The 6547-nt window shown below is 45.8% G+C and overlaps 1 protein-coding gene across 1 annotated transcript in view; it reads right to left on the minus strand.

The window, feature by feature from the left end:
* Positions 1 to 3493, minus strand: part of RFFL (ring finger and FYVE like domain containing E3 ubiquitin protein ligase) — a 72483-nt gene extending 68990 nt beyond the window's left edge. The window contains exon 1 of the mRNA XM_012789713.3: positions 3315 to 3493. The gene's annotated coding sequence lies outside the window, so the exon portion shown is untranslated. The remainder of the gene's footprint in view (positions 1 to 3314) is intronic.
* Positions 3494 to 6547: the final 3054 nt, after the last annotated feature.

The raw sequence follows: 6547 nt of genomic DNA on the forward strand, positions 1-6547 counted from the left end.
CTGCACTGAATACAACATGACCTTTCTTTGATGATTCAGGAGACTTTCAGGATCTCCCACTGCCACTAGGTCATCATTCATTACCAGTCGCTAGTCTGTACTGGCAAAACTAGAAAGTAAGGAAAGGTTAACAATGATTTCCTGGTAGTAAAAAGCTAGAAAAAACAGGTTTTATATTGTCAGATTCAAAAAGCTGGTTTCCCCCCAGAGGAAATGCAGATTTTATGCTTGATTTGAGAAGGGAAAATGTTTACCCACATACACCAAAAATGTGGAATATTCAGACCTGAATAAGACAAGCAAATAAGGAACTTCATGACAGTCTTAATGAAGAGAAAGGATAATGGGCTTAACCTAAGTCTGGCATAACAAGATTAGGTATGACCGCTGTCCTGTCCATGGCAACAGTTAAATCCTGGAAACAGGGAGAGCAGAAGTCTTTAAACATACGTCTTTAAACATATGAGGTCAATTTCTACCTATTTGAGATGGCTTTTATGTGAGATATAACAGGATACCCTACTAAGAGCCTAAGTAGTTTTAGAATTTTAAAACTCCATAACTGATATAAAGTCACAAAACAAGAAAATGTTCAGATATTGCCCTACTAAAGAAACAGGAGTCTGTGTTTGTACATCAAAAGATTGTCCGAGCCGGGCGCGGTGGCTCACGCCTGTAATCCTAGCACTCTGGGAGGCTGAGGCGGGCGGATTGCTCGAGGTCAGGAGTTCGAAACCAGCCTGAGCAAGAGCAAGACCCGTCTCTACTATAAATAGAAAGAAATTAATTGGCCAACTAATATATATAGAAAATTAGCCGGGCATGGTGGCGCATGCCTGTAGTCCCAGCTACTCGGGAGGCTGAGGCAGAAGGATCGCCTGAGCCCAGGAGTTTGAGGTTGCTGTGAGCTAGACTAACGCCACGGCACTCACTCTAGCCTGGTCAACAAGCGAGACTGTCTCAAAAAACAAAAAAGATTGTCCGTACAATTGCCAAAATCTGTCTTATGTAAACACCAAGTAACCATTATCAATAACCAGTAGCCTAACAAAAATAACCAGTAATCATCACCAAACCAGTAATGATTACCAAACAACAATAATGACGAAGCAGCTCCTCCCTTGAGACTTCACCAATAGCAATTTAAACTACGAATGCTCATTAAACTCTAAATTATATCTTAACTCTGTATTGCAGGGGTTATGAGATTCCAAGGTGTAGAGATTAAATCTTTCTCCTAAAACATAAACACTGTGGCCAATACAAGTTTGGTACAAAAGTTTCTATCATTAAAACAATAGCAGTATTAAAGGTTTTATTATAAAAATAAAATCAAGATCAAATTAATCCTCCTAACAACACCTTAAGTTTATATAGGTGTTTTCACAAAGTCTTAGGCATGACACTCATACAGATGGGTGTGGCTGTATGTAACATCACAATGCACAAGTAATTAGAAAAGAAACTGTGCCTTTTTTTGTTATTGTTGCTGTTTTATCTTCTTAAATGCTGGTCACTGAAAATGCTTTTTCCACTGCTATTTTAAGAGCCCTGAAAGAGGTGTTCCTATTAGATGGTATTGAGTTATGTCAATTGGCTTGGCTGTGTGAAAGTTTGAAACTAATTTTTAACCTGAAAACAGCTGTCTCTTATTGTGCATGTTATTTTAGAAGTTAAATTGGTTGATTTAGAATATTTACAACCGTTGTTCCCAATGGAAATGGTCAGGATAACAGCTGTCTACCTGATCATTAAGAAAGTTTTTAGTGGGCTGGTCCTTGTAATTAGTAGACATTAAAATGTACAGTGTGCATATCCTAGATTGCATGGGCATTTTCTTCAGGCACAATCAAGTTATTAGTTAGCCCTGCCACAATAATAAGAACTGTTATTTATGCGTAATACCTAAACATTTTCAAATTCAAGAAAACAACACCTCCAAATAAACTGTAACTTAGGAACTGTACTCTGAAATCCAGAATTAGGAAATATCAAGTTTCAGAAACACTTGGCATCTATTTCCTTGAGTTTGAAAGAGTGCAATGAGGGCAAAGGATAAAGTTGTCAAACCTGAAATCCCCTGAACAGAAAGGAAATATCGCAGCCAGCTTCCAGATCTAGAAGTCCAACTCCATGCACACTCAGCCCAGCCCCATGTCCCCTGCCTACTTTCCCTAGAAGAATGATAAAACAAATGGGCAGCCTTGTCCACATTCAGAAAACTGAACTCAATGGGAGAACCACAAGCCTCCCCACACAGTTGCAGCAACAGTGGTTAACAGGAAGTCTCTCTGTCCTCCGAAACCACCAAAGGCATACATAAGGAACTTACTGCTTTCTCAGGCGGCCACATGCACCCCGTGGTGTTTGTTCATCAAGTCACTCTGGCCTTTAACCAGGGTGCAAAGTGACAGTTGTTGGTAAAGCCCTATTTCCAAGCATTGACAATAATCCTTCCCTGTGGTACGCTGGGAGGTGCGTGATACACTCTTGCTTGATTACCCTAGCAGGTTTTTTTCCTTTACAACAAATGTCAGACCAACAAAAAGGAGAAAACAGGCTGTTGTCTCTTCTGCCAGCCTGAAATCAAGCTCTGAGCAGACGGACAGCTGCCCGGCGGAGGCTCTCGGCTCCCCTAGTCCGGCCAGACTGCCCCTTGCTTGGTCAGATGTCTCCTGGGCAGTCCCTGAAGAGGGGCCCCACTCCCCTCTCAGTCTTGACCACTCGCGCACAGCGGCGACCTCACACACACCGTGAACAGGGGGCAACTCCCGAGAGATGGAATAGTGGACCCTAGGGGGAGGACCGCGGTTCCAAACTTCTCCATGAAACCTCCAAACTCCAAACCTCCTTCCTCCGGCTGCCTCCGTCTTCCAAGCAGCCCGAGGGGCTCCTCCACTGAGGGACAGGCTAGTTCCTTTAAAAGGGCAAGCAGGCCGCCGCGGACCTGCCTCAGTTTCCTCTGCGGTACAAAGAGGCATCTTTCCCCCACAAGCCAACTGGACCTGCCGGTCTGCAAGGCGCTTGGGGATAGTTGGGAACGCATGTCTCCTGATACTGCCCCTAAGGATGAAATGCTTTAAGGGGACTTTTGATAGGACAGGTGTGGGCTGCCTTGAATTTGAAGAGCTCCAGCAAGGAAGGGGGCTGCCCCCATCTCCTGTAAGGCAGAGAGTCCCAGGCCGCGCCCCACACAGAGGAGCCCCCAGACCACTGCCTGGCGGCGCCGGAAGCCAAGAAGCGCCCCCTAGTTCTCCCACGGACCCCACCCCAGGCCAGGCGCCCTGCGGACCCCAGCGAAGCCGCCTCCTCACCTGCCGCGGCCGCCTGCCCGGCCCGCACCTGGGAGGGGAGGGGAGGGGAGGGGCCGGATCCGGGCCGCGGACGCCTCAGGCAGGGAGGCTGCGGACTCCGTCTCGGCGGCGTCTCCGGGGCTGAGGGGCCCCCGGGGGCGGTCGCGACATCCTCACGGACGGCCCCAGGAAGTCGGCCCCCCCACCCATCCCCAGCCGCCCTGCCCTGCCCGACCGCTCCCGCCCCTCGCGCGGCCCCGCCCCGGCTCGGCCCCGCCCCCTCGGGAGCGCGCCTCCCGCTCCCGCCGTGCCCGAGCCACCATAGAGAGGAGCGACGCGTGCGGCGGGCTAGAGCGAGGCCTCCGCGCGCGCCCCCTGGCGAAGCCGAGGCTCCCGGAGGCGGAGCCGGGGCCGGGCCTGATGGTCGAGGCGTCTGGCGCTCCAGGTTCTCTGGGTCGCAGAATTCTGCGAGAGGAGCCAAAGGGTTCAGGTCCGAGTCTCAGCTGGACCCAGACCCAGCTTGGTGACCTTGAGCGAGTCCCTTAACATCTCTGAACTCGGTTCATAATAAAAGTTTGAAAGTTGCCTCACTTTCATTATCTCAGGCGATGGTTCCCGAATTCACAACTGGCCCATCAGGGTTCACTAGCTTATTCCAGGTCCCACAGCTGGGCGGCATTAGAAACCCGGTCTGTGCGGACGTCTGCACCCAGGCTTGTCCCACCACTCTATGGCTCCTCCCTCCTTTAGCATTTCCCAGTCTAAACCACTGGCTTTAGCCACTTTCAACTCAGGAAAGCGAGGAAACTGCTGAGGAAGACTGAGGTACAATGAAAGTAACTCTGCCAAGGAGCCCACCCTGCCTCTCATCAATCTGTGTTCCTTTCAGCAGGGCACTTAACCTTTCTGAACTCCAGCTTCCTCATCCCAGAAATGCAGGTTGGAATGGGGATTAGACGCGCTAATGCCCGTAGAAGTGCTAGGTCAACTCCAAATCAGCAGGGTAGCATAGGGATCATTAGCCAGCGTGGGCTAGGAAGATGCCTCGTCATGAAAATAATGTAAAATCTAATCCTTCTTTAACTGGTGTCTAAGGACACATAATTTTCTAATGCTTTAGGTTCCTATCGAGACCTCCCAGAGTTTTTCTGAGCAATTTGTATTTTAAGATAAAAAATATCATAAGTAAAAATAGTACCATGTATACAGACTCTATCACTTTACAAATATTATTTCCAATTCTCACAATAGCCTAGCAAATTGAGGTCTATTATTCCCGTGTCGTCAATGAGGATCTACATATTAAGCCACACAGAAAAAGTCAAAGCTGGAATTTGAAACGGATTCCACCACTTAGAATGCATGAAAAGCCTGGCCTTCTAGAGACCTCCCACACCTGAATTAAATGTACCCATCTTTCTTCTACCTGGTTATTTTTGTAAGTTTGCTTGATGCAATTCCCTGCCTAGTCTGCTTCTCTATGGGGCTTTATTTCCACCTGTCCCCCTCTTCCCCCAAAGCATTTTATTGTCTCCTCTTTTCCCTCTGAGTCCTTTTCTCTTGATGTACCAGGACCTTGTCCATCCTTTCAGTTCTGAAATAGATTCGTAAGCTGTTATTAAGACCCCTCCACCACCTCCCTCCTTCTCTCGGTAAGAATTGTAGCCACAGAAAGTTAATAGGTCCAGAATAAAGGTGGAGTGAGACCCAGAGATGTCTTTTTGTAAACTTAATTTACAAGCTGAGTGCTCAGTTCTGAAAGGGAGTGCACTTAATCCACTGATTAGATCCAAAAATTGGAGTCTGGATTCACAACATCCCATGGAAATCATTTTTTCTGGGCCCTCTGGTCCATATTACAGCTAAATCATTGGAATGCTGCTAAATAATGTGCATATCACTGAAGCAAGGAGGCCTCAGAGCTGCATTTACCCACACTCCTCGTTTCTCCACCTTAGGCATTATCACCATCACTATTTTTCATCTTTATCATGCCCTTCCACAGAGGCACTCAATAATGTACCCATTGTGCAAGTAATCTGAAATCCTTTTCAGCGAGCAATAGTATTTAGTGGTAATAAAGCACTAATTTGTCTACAAAGTGACATATTTATAGGAGCTGTTTATTTTGACATATTTTTATTATTTCTACTCATTTGCTAAGTACTTTCCAATACATATTTATGAAGTACATGCCTTTCCCCAAACAGTAGTGAAAAAATAAATCATATTATTTCTTTTATTAGTAGCAGCATGGCTTGTAAGTCCTAGTGCCCTGATTTTTGTTACTTCTAGCGAAAGGTGGAAGAATGGTGATTGAGCACCTACTATGTGCCAGACTCTCTGTGAAAGGCACTTTACATAAATAATCTGTTTAATTCCACTGAGACATATATTCTACCAATAAGGAAAATGTAATTCCCTGGCAACACAGCTTTTGTGTTGTTTCCCCTATAGCTTCCCCTACCACCTCACCAGTAGGACAGAGACATTACTTTATCCAAGTAACTCAGAAAGGGTCCAGCAGGGTTTTGAACCTAGATCTTTTCCTGATTCCAAAGTCCCAAATCATCATTCCACTTTACCAGTCCCACCTAGCTTCTCTAGACCTGATAAATTCTGTAAAATATAAAGTATTGCTTTCTGAGAGAATCTACATTGGTTATCCAGAATAGAAAATTAGAGATAAACATATATAGGATGATAACCTTAATTTTTCTATGGTAAGTTTCTCTCCAAGAGAGTTACTCCATAAGAAATCAGTAGTAGGATGCTCCCCAAAGAGAAGGGCCAGTGTTGGAGCTCAACCCATTCCTAGAGACAGGATTGGCTACATGGTTTGCAGGTCACAGTGCAAAATGTGGGATGAGCCTTGTTCAAAAACTAAGAATTTCAAGATGGCAATAGCAGAGCATTAAACTAAGTGAGGGGCCTTTTAAGCATGGGGCCCTGTCTGACTACACTGGTCATGCTACCATGAAGCTGGCCCTGCCTGGACAGAAGAAAGCTGTCATCAGTATCTCCCAGGCAGCATAAGCCTCATAATGATATGAGATTGAGTGCCTATTTTATGCCTGGAAAAGCATTCAGTGTTTTATATAAGCTATATGACCCTTAAACAACTCTGTGAAATGGGTAGTATTTTTTTCCCATTTCTTAGTGGATGAAACTAAGGCTTAAAGAAGCTAAATTATTCATCCAATGCCATACAGCAAATGAATGTCAGAGTGAGGACCGAGTTAGCTGAGAAGTAC

This window comes from Microcebus murinus, chromosome 18 (genome assembly GCF_040939455.1).
Source record: "Microcebus murinus isolate Inina chromosome 18, M.murinus_Inina_mat1.0, whole genome shotgun sequence".
NCBI lineage: Eukaryota > Metazoa > Chordata > Mammalia > Primates > Cheirogaleidae > Microcebus > Microcebus murinus.